This window comes from Ipomoea nil, unplaced genomic scaffold, assembly GCF_001879475.1.
Source record: "Ipomoea nil cultivar Tokyo-kokei standard unplaced genomic scaffold, Asagao_1.1 scaffold1149, whole genome shotgun sequence".
In the NCBI taxonomy this organism is placed as follows: Eukaryota; Viridiplantae; Streptophyta; class Magnoliopsida; order Solanales; family Convolvulaceae; genus Ipomoea; species Ipomoea nil.
The window spans coordinates 1,792,030-1,808,079 of record NW_017617577.1 but is presented as its reverse complement, the minus strand read 5'-3'; positions in this window follow the sequence as shown (position 1 = coordinate 1,808,079).

Genomic DNA, 16,050 nt, shown 5'->3' with positions numbered 1-16,050 from the left:
ATACGACCCCTGGATCCTCCCGGTCGACCGCACTTGGAGCAGCCACTTCAGAAAGCAAGTGGTGCCGGTCGAGACGCAAGCGCTGAGGGACACGGTCAGCCGGATTTCGAGCGAGGTGCACGAATACACAATCTTCCGGACGGCTGAAAGTCTCGCAGTCGCCAAGCTCCCGCCCCCCACGTACGAGCTGCCGGAGAAGTATCTGCCCGTGCCGATGGGCGTGACGGTCGCGAAGCCGTCGAAACGAAAGAAGAAAGGTTCATCTCGAGCCGTTCCTCCCGACCTAGCTTCATTTTTTTTGATCAAACTAACTTTGCTCTTCTATTGCAGCCATGGCAGAATTCGGCGATGAAGACACCGCCCTCCCCCCGCCCACGAAGATCTCCCTCGGCGGGAAGAAGAAGGCCAAGACCAAAGCGGCCGGGGAAAAGGAGATTCCCACCGCCCGACCCCTGAGTGCCTCGACCGTGTCGACGGGCGAGGGCTTCATCGTCGAGCAGCCTGATGTCTTGGTTACCCGGGTGGAGGTCGCCCGGGGCAAGGAGAAGGTCGCCGACCAGGGCGCGACCGAGGTGGGCAACCTGAAGCGCCGCCGCGAGCAGCACAGCCCGAGCCCTTCGGTCGGGCGAGAGAGGGAGTCTACGTCCGTGCTGGCACGGATCGGCAACGCCGCGCCGGCCCGGGTGGATCTGGGGAAGATGACCCCGACCCAGGTGGCTGAACGGATCGGCCACGACCTGGCTGAGGTGAGCTTTTCTTAACTAACAGCTTCCTTGCAATCATACTTTGATCGGGCTAACCCTGGATATCCTTCTGTACTGCAGATCTCCCGGGCGACCCAGCTCCTTCAAGGTCAGGCTATGCTGGCCGAGGAAGCTGATCATCATAAGAAGACGGCCGCTCATCGTCTGAAGGAGATCAAGGAGCTCCAGGCCGAGCTGGAGAAGGCGCAAAAGGCCCTGAAGAAGGGCGACGAGGAGCGGGTCCTCGCCGAGAAGGTCGCCAGTCGGGCGATTGGAGAGGCCAAAGAGCTGAAGGCTCAGCTCGAGAATCCGAGCGAGCTGGCGCGGGCAGCCTTCAAAGACAAGGACTCGGGCTCGGCCTTCCTTACAGCAGCCCGGGGAACAGAGATCGGGGAAGAGCTGATCGTCTCGTTCGGTCGCTGGGGCTTTACGGCCGGGAAACGGAAGATGCTCGAACGAGTCCGTTCCCGGTTGGAGCAGGCCCTAGACGGGGAAGACCTTCAACTGGTCCTCTCAGTCTTGCCCCCGGACCTAGCCGATCCCGGTCCCTCTCCCTTCGCCCCAAAAGCCAAGGCGTCTGAAGCCGGGGCATCAACGGCGGCTACCCCGAGCAGAAAGGAACCGGCTGCCGGAGCTCGGGAGATGAAGAAGTAGAATAGGCTCCTTTCTTCTTCTTCTTTTTTGATCGGGAGCCCGGTCCCGAATTGTACCGGGCAACTTTTGTCAATTAATGAAATTTAATTTTTGGTTCTATCTTGCGTCGCTCGTTCTTTCTTTTCGCACTTTTATCTTTAATCGCGTAAGTGTTGACCCTTAATTCTCGACCTCGCGGCCTTGTGGCCCGACCTTGCACACACTGATCTCAATTACTCGACCCCCTGGCCTTTAAACCCGGTCTCGCAATATTCGATCCGCTTAACGCCCGACCTTACGACCTTATGGCCTGGTCGTGCGTTCGATATTTCGACGTCAAATCTGACCAACCGATCGGGTGTACCCGATCTCCGGTCCTTTGTCGAAAAATTTTTGAAAACAAGCCTCTACGGTCGGGATGTAACCGAGCGACGGGCCTGCGAATACTTCCTTATCCCAGCCCCCACACTATTGTGCGCTCGAGGCACGAGTGGGTGCAATAGTGGACAGAAGTTTGGACAGATCGGGGGAAAATGCTGAGAGCTCCTGGCTTCCCCGATCAGCGGCATGACTTGAATGTCCGCCAGTGTGGAGCGCGTTTTGACCGGTCGATAGATTTCGCCCGGTTGATTAATGTTGAACTGATCTGCATGTAACGAAGGTGAAAGAAAGTAACCGATCGGGCCGCCGCATACAAACGGTCGAGCAATCATCGATCGTATATACATTAAACTTTCCCGCTCGCAGGCGGTTGAATTAATTTTACAACCATAAATTTACATAGAAATGACGACCGGGACTAACTCGCAGGTCAAGCCCCCTACTTCGTCTAAGAATACAAAAAATAGGTTAATGCCTAAAAAGAACGAGGTGCTCGGAATTCCAAGTCCCCTCGATTAGCCGACCAGTCGTTGTCTCTAGTCGGTATGTACCCGGCCGTATGACAGCATTGATGATGTACGGCCCTTCCCAGTTCTGAGCTAGCTTTCCGCCCTCTAGAGGTTGGCTGGCCTCCCTTCGTCGTAGAACGTAGTCTCCGACTTGAAAATAACGAGGGTTGACCCGAACATCTTTAGAACTCTTGACGCGCTTTTGATACTCGGCTATGCGTCGAGCGGCTAGCTCTCGTTTTTCCTCGACCCCATCAAGGTCCACGGCCATCGCGTGCTCGTTCTCTTCCGCGTTGTAGGTTCTCTCTCGATCGGTCGGAATCCAGGCCTCGATCGGAAGTCGGGCCTCGGCTCCGTAAACCAGGGCGAAAGGGGTCTCCAAAGTAGCTTCCCTCGGGGTCGTCCGATAAGTCCACAAAACATATGGCAACTCATCGGCCCAACTACGACCGGCCGAGTGTAACTTCTTTTTCAGACCTTCCAATATCGTCCGGTTAGCATTCTCCACTTGTCCATTTCCCTGTGGGTAAGCGACCGACGACCGGACGTGAGTCGTCCCGATCGTGGCCAAGAAATTCTGGAAGTATTGGCTCACAAACTGGCGACCGTTGTCGCTAATGAGATGCACGGGTACGCCAAAACGGGAAATGACATTGCGCCAAAGGAAGCGAGCACATTGCTGAGATGTGATCGTGGCTAAAGGCTCGGCTTCTATCCACTTGGAGAAGTAATCTATGGCGACGATCACGAACTTTCTCCGACCGGGGAGTTGAGGGAAGGGGCCCAAGATGTCTACCCCCCACCTAGCGAAAGGAATTGCGGTCGTGACTGGCTGGTAGAACGTTGCCGGTCGTCCAGGCATCCGGGCGTACAGTTGGCACGTCTCACATCCCCGAGCTAACTTTTCACAGTCCAGCTGGAGGGACGGCCAATAGTACCCGATCAACATGATACGACGGGCCAGGGATCGACCTCCTTGATGGGAAGAGCAAATTCCCGAGTGTAGCTCCTTCATGACCAACTCAGCCTCAAATGCGGTCAAGCAACGCATGAGGGGGCCTCCGTACGATCGCCTATACAGACGACCATCCAAGACCTGGAACCTTGGGGCTCTTAGCTTGGCCTTCCGAGCACGCTGCGGGTCGTCGGGGAGGCGATCGTGCTCGAGATACTCCTTCAGATCGGTGATCCAATTGTCATCTACCGGTTGGATGGGATTGACCGGTAGACGGTGAATACTGTGTCTGGGGATCACCAAGATCCGAGCTATCTTCGAAATGTGCTCCGGAGCGTCTTGGGCCAGTTTAGACAAGATATCCGCATCGGCGTTATCCAACCGGGGTATGTGTCGGACGGTATACCCCCGGAACTGAGCGAGCTTTTCCATGGCAAGGTCTCGATACAACTGCAAACGCTCACCATTGACTTCATAGTCCCCAAGGACTTGCCCGACCACGAGCGCGGAATCTGTCTGAGCTCGAATGTATTCAGCCCCCAAGTCCCGAGCGCACTGCAAACCGTTAACGAACGCTTCGTACTCGGCCTCGTTGTTGGTCGGGTGGAATTGATACATAAGAGCAAAATAGACTTTGAATCCTTCTGGGCTCGTTACTACTACTCCTCCTCCTGCCCCTTTTTTGCTACTCGACCCATCTGTAGCCAGCGACCACCACTCAGCCTCGGGATCCGCAACCTCAGGAGGCCGGGTATCCCGGGCGGTGCACTCAACCAAGAAATCCGCAAGAGCTTGACCTTTAATAGCCGGTCTTGGTCGGTATTCGATCGCGTACTGGGTCAACACTAACGCCCATTTGACTAGGCGACCTGATGATGAAGCAGTTCGGAGGACTGGCCCGATCGGCTGATCGGTCAACACGCGAATTGCTCGACCTTGGAAATAGGGAGCCAATTTCTTTGCAGCAATGTATAGGGCATAGACGACCTTCTCTAGCCGGGAATACCGGAGCTCGGGACCATGTAGCGCGTGGCTTACATAGTACACCGGTCGCTGGACCCCTTCCGGATCGGTTCGGCACAACACTGCGCTTACTGCACGATCGGACACGGCGAGGTACACGTCTAGCTCTTCTCCGAGCTCGGGCTTTGAGAGCACGATCGGTGACATGAGATACTCCTTCAGCTCGTCAAAAGCCGCTCGGCATTCTTCGTCCCAGACGAATCCATTAACCTTCCGCAATACCTTGAAGAAAGGTAAAGCACGCTCGGCTAGCTTGGAGAGGAACCGGCTGAGGGCTGCCAACCGATCAGTCAATTGCTGGACTTCCCGAACGGTGGAAGGCGGCTGCATGTCCAGAATCGCTTTTACTTTGGCCGGGTTGGGCTCGATTCCTCTCTTGGTCATCATATAGCCGAGGAATTTGCCGGTCTGAACCGCGAATGTACACTTGGTCGGGTTCAGCCGCAACTGGTACTTCCTCATGATCTGGAAGCACTCCCTAAGGTCCCGAGTGTGGTCGGATCGGTCCCGACTCTTGACCAACATATCGTCGATGTAAGCTTCCATCGTTCGGCCCAGCAGATCAGCAAAGAGCATGTTGACCATCCTTTGGTAGGTTGCTCCTGCATTTCGGAGGCCGAACGGCATCACTCGGTAACAATACAGCCCATCCGGGGTCACGAAGGCTGTCTTGCTCTCGTCTTCATGGTGCATCATGATCTGATGGTATCCCTTAAAGGCATCCATGAAGCTCATTAACTCGGCCCCAGCCGTCTCGTCGACCATCTAATGAATGCTCGGTAGAGGATACGGGTCGAGCGGACAGGCTTTGTTGAGGTCCGTAAAGTCGATGCACATCCTCCATGCCGGGGGCTTAAGAACAAGAACAATATTTGCCACCCACTCAGGATAGACCACCGGACGGATGTGCTCGATCGCCGCCATCTTTTTGACTTCTTCTCTTACAAACTCGCGACGATCGGAGGAGAGGTGTCGTGTCTTTTGCACGACCGGCTTAGCTGCGGGATCGACGGCCAATTTGTGACAAATGACCGACCGATCGATCCCGGGCATGTCTTCAGGCCCCCATGCAAAAATGTCGGCATACTCCCGGAGCACGGCCAGAACTTCCGCTCGGAGCTCGGGAGTGAGGGCTCGTCCAATCTTTATCTTTCTGTCCGGGCGGTCCTCGGACAGGGGAATTTCCTCTATCTCTTCGGAAGGCTCAGGCTGCTCCTTCCGTTCCTTAGCCTCCTCCTTGGCTATGGTGTTCACCCGGGAAGATGGACCGGAATCTCGTCTATTGACCGCTCGGGTGTAACACTTCCGGGCGGATTGGACATCGCCACGGACCACGCCGACCCCGTTGGGGGTGGGGAATTTCATGCATAAGTGAGGCATAGAAATTATCCCACCGATCTTCATGATGGCGGGTCGGCCCAAGATAATGTTGTGGACGCAATGGAGGTTGACCACAACAAATTCCAGCTCCGTTTGGATCGACTTTGGAGGCGTGCCGATCTCAACCGGGAGCGTTATTTTTCCCTCAGGGTAGATAAGAGCCCCAGTAAATCCTGACAGTGGTACACCGACCGGAGTCAGCTCCTTCCTGTCAAGGCCAAGCTTCTCAAACACGTCCAAGTATAGGACGTTCACGCTACTGCCCGTGTCAACCATGACCCTTTGGACATCCGTCCCCTTGACGTCAATCGTGACCACGAGCGCCTCCATGCCGTGATCACTGCTGGTGGGTTGGTCCTCGAGGGTGAAGGTTATGGGCTCCATCTTCTGCCTCTTCCCGGTCTCCCGGGAATCCACTACTGCGACCGGGCAATTTGTCCGCGGTCGGGAAGCATCTTCCAGCCCACCAAAAATGACATGGATGGTTGGTTTTCCAGATGGGCGGCTACCGGACGGAGGGTCAGGGTCCCGTCGGTCGTCATGACGATCGTCCCTCCGATCGTCTCTTCGGTCCTGGCCCGACCGATCAGAGCGGTGATGAGATCGTCTGTGATCCCTCCGATCGGTATTTCTCTTGCTGTCTTCCCTCTTTCCCACACACTTGTCCAATTTTCCCAAATTGAGCAAATCTTCCAATAATTGGCGCAAGTGGGTACACTCCTCGGTGTCATGCCCGGTGCATCGATGGTAAGCACAGTGCTTACTCTTGTCAGGGCCGTCTCGATCGGGATGGGGAAGTTTGATGAGATTGCAGGACTGGGCGTACTGCATGGCCTCCGCTGCGGATCGGTTCAAGGCCGTAAACTCGCCATGCCTGGTGCGAGGTCGGGGATTGTCATCTCCCGATCGATGTTCCGCCCGGATGGCCGGTTTTCGAGACGAAGAGCCGACCTCCTGCAAACGCTTGACGGCATTCGCCTCACCTGCATTGGCGTAATCAGTGACCCTTCGGAGGGCCTCCTCATATGTGGTCGGGGGGTGGAGGATAAAATCCTGATACAAGTATCCCGCCCGGAGGGAGATGTGAAGCATGTGAGTGGCGGTCGCATCATCCATGGGCTCGACCTCCCCGACTGCTGCCTTCCACTTGATGAGGAAGTCGGTCAAGCTTTCCCCTTCGAGCTGCTTGGCCTTTTCGAGGTACATATAGGACTTCCTCACCACTTTGGAAGTAATGAACTTCCGTACAAACTTGATCGCCAGGGTCTCAAATTTGTCGATTGACCCCGGCTGCAGGGTTCGGAACCATTCTGCCGCCCGACCGGTGAGGGTTGAGTAGAAGGCCCTGCACATTACGGCGTCCGAAACGCCCTTCAGCATCATATTGCTGAAAAAATCGTTCACGTGAGCCTCAGGATCTGTCCGACCGTCGTAACTCTTCTCTCCCGAGACCTTTAAGTCGAGCGGGTAAGGCTGAGCCATTACCGCTGCTGTGAAAGGCGTCTGGTGTAGGGTCGATCGGTCGGCCGGGGGTGCTGTAGGATACGCACTCCTGAGCTGCGCAACTTCAGCCTGGAGGTTGTAGAGCAATCCTCGGGTTTCGTTGAGCTCGGCGGCTTGAGCGGCTTGGGCTGTATGGAAGTGTAGCACATCGGTTGGCCTGGCCAGTACCCATACGGTGGAGGTGGGACCGGGTATGGATACTGGGCGGGATACATCATCGGCGGCTGCTGGTATGGCAGACCGGGTGGTGGGTATCCCGGTTGTATGTAATTCACCGGCTGCTGGGCGGCCGGGTATGCATTTGACGGATGCGGTGGTGAAAGATTAAGGTTGAGGTCCATTGTCTGACCCTGCTGTTGGGTAGCATAGTGGTCGGAGGAGCTCGCCGCATCCGCTTGGTCGTCGGCGAAGTTGTTGTGTGCCCACGGATACATGTCGATATGGTGATCGGGTGCTCGTCAAGACGTTGGTTTCTTGCACGGGTCCCCACAGACGGCGCCAAAATGATACTGCTAATTCTACGTAAGCAATATAAAATAACACGAGACCAATTAAAGCAAGTAAAATCTTTATTGATCCCGGTAAAGGCCCTAAGTACAATCTACTTGGCTGCTCTGAGTACCGACTGACTGCGGTCGGGATTCTCTAACAACAACCTATCGATCGTCCAAAAGTCCTTTACACTGTAGCTACTGTGGGTATTTATAGCCGCTATGTCGGGGACAAGATTCCAGCCGTTCGGCATGTCCTCCACGTAGCCACCACGTGTCATCCTCCCGGGTGCCCTGCCTGTCGATGTAAAGAGCCGCCACGTGTCCTTCGTCAGCTCTTTCGTCCAAGGGCTACCACTCGGTGGTCGACACCGTCGCTCGGGCAACTCCGGTCGGTCTACGACCGGGTTCTTCTCGTGGAGCCCGACCTGTTACCTGCAAAGACAAGGAGAAAGAGACAAAGACTCCTCGGTCGTGGTGAAGCTATGTCGGTCGGGATATTCCCTACCAGTAGAGATGACCACGGTTCGGTTTGAATTGAACCGGATACTAAAGCAATCTAATTAATAGTTTACGGTTATAATTCAGATCTAGAACCTAATATTTAAATGTCAATTTATTAAAATTATGTATCAAAAAAATTGAATCTTGAACCGTGAACCGGCGGTTCCGGATCTGATTCGCGATTTTGAACCGTCTTTATTTTAAAATTTTATTTTTTATTTTAAAATAGTCTAAATTCAACAATAAATGTATTTTATTTTTTCAGTTCGGAACATGAACCGTCCGTTCTGGTTCACGATTTTAATAAACTCTAAATATCGAATTTCGATTATAAATTGTAATTGGAATATTTTGGTTTGGTTGCTATAGTGTTTGTTTAGTTTGAACCAAATTATGGACCATTTATGGTCATAATTTGTTGGAAAAAAAATAAATTAGATATTTAGTTTAAGGGTAAATATGTCCATTTAACATTTCAGGGGGAAAAACAGCCACTTCAATAATTTAAGGGGAAAAAATGCTATAGGTATATAACTCAGGGGGGAAAAGTGTCATTTTTCCTTAAATATACATATGTGTATATTTATATATTTAGTTTTTTTTTAAATATACATTCATAGATATAAATAAAAAAAAACACACATAATATATATATATATATATATATATATATATATATATATATATATATATATTTTTTTTTTTTTTTTTTTTTTTTTGAATCCGGTGCACACCCCCTTGGTAGATGAGCCCGTGAGCATCTTTTCTGACCCTTAATTAGTTTAGATGAATGGTCCAGATGATTTGGGCTTTTTTTGCCACGTGCATCAGACTTAAGAGGACATCAGGGATTGTTTTGTAAACTTCGCAATGACTTTAATTATAATGTGTATTTAATTTTGCCTCGGAAATCTGCGTATCTTCTTACCCTTTTTCACCTTTTCTTACCGTTCTTTCTACTCCCACTTCGTCTTCTGCGTCTTTCTCCATCACAACTCTCCCTCTCCATCACAACTCTCGCTCTCCATCAATTTCTCCCTCTCCATCACAACTCTCGCTCTCCATCACTTTCTCCCTCTCCATCACAACTCACGCGTTCAACATGGTTGGGTCTACTGTCCGCCGATCAAAGAGGCAACGGAGGTCTAACGGTGTTTTCATTGAAGGTAATCTCAATCCCCCTTTTTTTGCTACTGTTTTTTTCCGTTTCGGGGGGTTTTATGTGTGCCTCCGTTTCGGGGGGTTTTGTGTGTGCCTTCTGTGGGATTTTGGTGTCTGGACCGCCGGCTCTGGGAGGCGGGCTGGGAGGGGGAACTGGTAGTTACAGTTTAGGGTTTGTGTTATTATTTAGGTTTTTTTTTTTTTTTGGGTAATCATATGTTATTCTAACAATGGGGTTTTTTTTGGGGGTTTTGTGGTTCTGTAGTCAAGTAATTCTAATGGGGATGTTAGGGGTGTGTTGCATGTGTTTGATGATGGTGATTTTCCGACGGAATCATGTTATCCAGCGTCCATCGAATCCTTTTTTTTTTTTTTTTCCTTTTTATGGGTGTCTGGGAGGCGGGGACTGAGAGAGGGGACTGGGTAGTTACGGTTTAGGGTTTGGGTTATGATTTAGGTTTTTTTTTTGGTTAATCATATGTTATTCTAACAATGGAGTTTCTTGGGGTTTTTGGGGTTGCATGTGTGTGATGGTGTTGATTTTCCGGCGGAAACGTGTTATCCGCCGGCCATTCCTTTTTTTTTTTTATCCGGCTGCTATAGTTTTTTTTTTCATTGTAATTTCACTCGTAATTTGCTTGGTTTGATTGGTTTATGGGACTCTGCTATGCTATTAACATCATGGAAAGACTCAAAGAGATAATATACTCTCACATTTTTAATTGTTTTAAGTTGGATAGGTATAATGGTTTGTGATTGGTATGTAGGAAAATGCATTTTAGGTATATAGTATGTGCGTTCTGATTAGTATGTGCATATAGAAAGACTCTGCTATGCTAAACCATCATGGAAAGACTTAAAGAGATAATATACTCTCACATTTTTAATTGTTTTAAGTTGGATATGTATAATGGTTGTTTTAAGTTGGATAGGTATAATGGTTTGTGATTGGTATGTAGGAAAATGCATTGTAGGTATATAGTATGTGCGTTCTGATTAGTATGTGCATATAGAGGATCATGTAGTTGCGTTATATATGTTCAAACATTATTGTGTAGATTTAGTATCGTGGTTTTGTAATTTTAATTTTTGTGCATATTAATTCTTCAGTGCTTTGTTTGTAGTTTAATGCAGTGTGTCATACCCCTTATTTTTCAAAGAAAGAATATTAAGGGGATGTGGCACAATGGGTATGTGCGTAGTAGTGACTATGCGAGTGCATTTCGTGTTAGCCTTAATTACTTTCATTGTATCTATGTTAACATCCTTTTCCATGCACATTTTTGTGCATTGTAGATGTTGTGGTATGTGCATTTTTATTGCCAATTAGTATGTCGTTATATGCTTTTGTAGATGTGTATGTCGTTTTTGCTTTTCTAGGATATAGTATATGCGTGTTGCATTTTCACATTTTGATCTGATTTAATTTGGATAGGTACAATGCTTTGTTTGCAGTGTTATCTATCTTTATTTTGCATTTATAAAGTTTATTTAGGGTGATGCAGTGTGTTGTAAACATCTTTTTCATTTATCATACCATGGGGTTCCTTGGTTGTGCGTTTTAAGATTTGTGCATTTTTGGGAATATATATTATGTGCACCGGATATATTATATGTGTGTAAACACAAAAAAGTAAACTTTGTATATATTCACAAAATTCCTGTGTACAGCGTGTGTATAATTCAATATGCAGGTACAAAATCTCTGTCTAGTCCTCTGATTCTTCACTGACGTTATCTATTGAAGTGCCTCCGGGATTCAAATAGCGTAGCCTCCGGGATTCAATTGGCGCGTGCCTCCGGGATTTAAGTGGCGTAGCTTTCGGGATTCAATCGGCGTGACTTCTAACAACGAGCGTCAAGAATTTAGAAGTAATCAACCCTGCAAAGTTTCAAAACACATGCAATGGATTCAAGCTGCCTTAAGGTCCTCAGATGCCTTCAAAAGACTTCAAGATCTTCGAGACAATCAATTCTGCAAAGCTCCAAAGTACCTGCAATGGATTCAAATTGCCTGCAAAATCAACAAAAATGCCTTCAAATCTTCAAGCGTTCTTTAATGCCTTCAAGCTCTTCAAATGCTCTCAATTCCTCAAGTCTTCAAGTTGCTCAATACCTTCAAGCTCTCAAGCCTTCAAGTTCTTCAAGCTTTCAAGTTCTTCAAGCTTTCAAGTGTGTTTTGGAATGAAAACGAAGGCTCTATTTATACTAAAAGCTTAACCAAAATTCCTCAACCAACTCCCCTTTTTAGTTAACTAATTAATTAATTGGAAAATGAACCTTGTCCAAGATCAAGTCCAGGTTCATTATTGTATAATCTAATTTAAATTCAAATTAAATTATAATTATCTAATTCAAATATAATACAATTAATATTATATTTAAATTATAATTATAATTTAAATTTAAATATGAAATGGGCTTGAGCCAATTAATCAATTAATTCAATAGCCCAAAATCAAATTTAATTGGACTCACTAAATTAATTTAATTATTATGGCCCAATCAAATTGATCCAATAATCAATCTCAACACCGGCCCAATAATAATTTTGTCTGTCCATTTATCGGGTTCAAATTTTCGGTGTCTACAATGTGCATGTCCAGTTGTAGTCTGTATTATGTGCTTTTATTGTTCTTTTTGTTTTATTAAGTCTGTGCATATATATCTGTTATGGTAGGTGCATTATTATTCTTTCTAGGTGTGTATGTGGTTTGTGCTTTTATAGGGTATAGTATATGCGCAGTGCATCTTCAGATTTGTATTTGTTTTAATTTGGATAGGTATAATGGTGTGTGATTGGGATGTTAAATGCAGATTTATCTATGTTTATATTGCATTTATATTGTTTATTGAGTAAATACCCAAAATGGTCCCTCGACTATAGCTAAATTCACAAATTGGTCCTCGACTTTCAATTTCAACCAATTAAGTCCTTAACTTTGTAATTTTGACACGATTTGGTCCTCCATCTATTTGACCGTTTGTTGACCGTGATCGACGATCTCCAGAAGAACCTTCAGCTCTCGTCGGAGCACGTGGAGGCCTACAGGATGACGTTGCACTGGTTCGGAAACACGTCGTCTTCTTCGCTCTGGTACGAACTCAACTACATTGAATTCAAAGGGAGGATGAAGAAAGGCGACCGGATTTGGTAGATTGCTTTCGGCAGTGGATTCAAATGTAATAGTGCGATCTGGAAATGCAACCAGAACCTTAAAAAACCGACGATGAACCATGAAATTACATATATATCCTCAAAAATCACAGTCAACAAACGGTAAAATAGACAGAAGGACTATATTGTGTTAAAATTACAAAGTTAAGGACTTAATTGGTTGAAATTGAAAGTCATGGACTAATTTATGAATTTAGCTATAGTCGAGGGACCATTTTGAGTATTTACTCTTGTTTATTTATGGTTGGTTAAACGGTGTTGTTTTTCGATTTATGCAGGTCACGATGTCCCCCCCCCCCCCCCCCCCCCCCCGGTTGGTGTAGCCTATCCGGTTGCACCTTTACATCCTGATCCCCCTGTCGAAGAACACTACCCTGCGCCGTCTTTGGCACCACATGAAGATAAAGAAGTGGCCCAAGCCCCCGCTGACCCTGCGCCGGATAGTGTGCCTGACGAGGTTGATGTCAATATGTTCCCACAATTGAAGATTAGAGCTTCTATCAGGCATCTCGTTAAGCCTATGAAGCGTTTCAACACTTGCCAGAAGAAAGCCGTAGTAGAGCTAGGATTGGGGGAGCTTCTGAACCTGGACTTGATGGACATCCCCAAGTCGTTAGCCAGGTGGTTGCTTACGAACTTCGATCCTGTAGCCAAGGTTTTGCGGGTTGAAAATGGTGCTACGATTCATGTTACGGAGGCTGATGTTAATGCTGTGTTGGGGTTGCCGCGTGGAGACGTTGTGATCACTAAACGGAAGAAGGACGACATTAGTGGTACTTTAAAGATGTGGCGCTCGAAGTTTGAGAAGACAATCCATGATGTTACTTTACCTATGATTTCTACCATGCTACGGGAGAACCTCGAGGGCGACGTGGAGTTCAAGAGGAATTTTGCTGTGTTGGCGATTAGCACATTGGCTACGCCCATGACGAATGGTTATGCCAATCAGCATGTGTTCCACCACTTCGAGGACGTGGATGAGATTAAGAATCTGAATTGGTGCAAATTTGTGATTGATTGTTTGGTTGATAGGCATGGAAGGTGAACTGAGGATAAAAAACAACCATGTTGGTGATCTCTCACTAGCCAAATATCTTCAAGCTGGGCACTACTATGTTATTTGTAGTGGATTTTAGACGCATGCATTTCGATGTTATAGATAATTCTTCTGTTGGTGATCTCTCACTAGTCAAATATCTTCACATCCCAGACTTGCTGGTATGCTTGATTAACAATTTCATTCAAATTGTATATTTAATTTATACTTGTCTAGTTCAAACCACCCTGGTGTAGGTTGTATTATTTATTAACACAATGTCATTGGTGTAGCATGAGTTCTTTACCGTTTTCTTGTAGGATGTGGAGGCCACCGAACTGTTTTTGAAGGTCACTAGTTTCACGCCTCGGAGGGTTCGCTTGTCAGGTCGCGATGCGAAAAACAAAGTAGATTGTGGTGTGTTCGCGATACGACACATGGAGTGTTATGTTGGACAACCCTATGCTTCATGGGATTGTGGTCTTTGCAAGGGTGACGCACGTGCCTTGCTTGCCCTTCGCACACGCTACTTGTATGACATCCTGCTGTTTCAACATAACAGCCATCGTCGAATGAATTTCAACTCCGCCATGAGATCAATGGATGCATCTCGTTGAACACCTTTATTATATACATTGTTGTTATTATTCCATCTCTAACTTTACGTATTGTTTGGTATTTCTGTTATGCTTTGGACTAGATCAGATTTCATTCCGGTTTTTCATATTAACAGTGCGTATTACCCGTATTTCTATAATATTATTTAGCGATTTGAACAGTGCATAGTACATCAACGACCTTTCATCTATCTAAACGCACTAACTACATCAATGCAACGCATACCAGATTTATACTCCCAATGCACATGACCTCTCGTTACGCAGCTCTGCACGTACCTATCGTCTACAACGCATTATATACATGGCAATCTAGGTGTACTAATGCGTATAATATTATATTTTTTGGCTGTGTTAGAGGGCCAAATGACTTTTGGTTATAGTTTAATGCATTTTGGTATTTAAATGTTGAATTTTGTATAATTAGAAGGTATGTGCAGTAACATACTCCACAGTTTGTGCATTTACAAAGTATGGTACCGGGTAGTCCAGACATTGTGTTATACACCAGTTTTTCTAATTCATAATAAATCAGGCATTAAAAAAAATGACCACAGCATTACTTCTAATTCCTAATCAGGTACATCCAGAAGGGAAATAAGAAACTGCAAAATATGAAACCTTCATTCATAACGGTATTGTTAAAAAAACATCTGCATGTTTTAAAAGCTTCCTTGGTAACAGTTTTCTTCAAAAAAAATGGGAATGCTGAAAACAAACATACCCAATGCGTACAAGTTTCAAAAAATATGATGTAACAAAAACTTCCATACGTGCATGCAATCGTTAATAACATTTCTACTTCCGTGGGCAGCTCTTACTGTTGTGCCCGGCTGCCATGCCACATGTTTTGCATGTGCGCTTCTTCATGTTTTACTCCTTCATTGCCAGCTCTTTAGCAGACCTCATTCGTTTACCCGACCCTTTGTTGCTTGTCACCGGTGGTTGGTGCACAGTAATCGTCTCAAGTGCGGGTACGCCACAGTATGACTCCATGATCGCTTGTTTCCCACTAGTTGCATCCCCTTGGACTTCTTCGTGCTCGCACCATTTTGTCTCCATATCCAATAGAACAGAACACATTTGTTGCAATTTTAAACTGTCCCCTTTGGCAATCCCTAAACACCTGTAGAACGTGTTTATTACATCACCTGTTTCGTTACCCGGTGTGGCCCCTGTGTTGTCTCCGTATCTATCCTTCCGCAGTTCGGATGCATAATCTGGTATTGCGTTGCGGGTCCATCGGGGGGTGATCTGTTGTGGCGGTATGGTATCTATCCTCTCGTATATTAGCACTGCAAAAGCGTGTCAACACAATAGACCAATCCTTGTGTACAATCGGCAGGGGCAGTGCGTTATCATTGTCCCATTCTCGACGGTCAACCCGTAATGTGTCCCCCGTTTATCATCCACCTCATAAGTCTTGATGCTGCCACCGATTGTCACTGCTCTTACCTGGCATTCAAAACAGCCTGCAATAATTTCCTCCTGGACATCATAAAACACCGTTAGTGTGTACATTTCTGATGCATAACGCTCAATTCCTAGTGGTGTTTTGAAAGTAGGGGTCTGTGTTTTGCTGGCACCGCTAAGTTGTGCGTGCGTGATCCGTTGCTTTCGCACTGTACTCTCAAATCAGATGAAGAATTCTGTAAGGCATAGGTGTTTGTTAGTATTGCTTCTGAAAATTCTATTCTTGGCCTCGGACCGGGATGTAGTACGTAGTAGTCCGCCCATAAAAACACCTTCAAAACACGCAGGAACCCATGATGCACGCTCATCATACATACGTTTCAGCCACGGATTTTCAGTTATGGCATATTTTTCCATTACAGCTTTCCATGCATGCTCGAAATTTTCAATCGTTGACGCGTCGTTCCATACTACAGTATTTAGCTCCCGTCTAAACTCTTCGTTCCTCGCTAAGTCAGTGCCA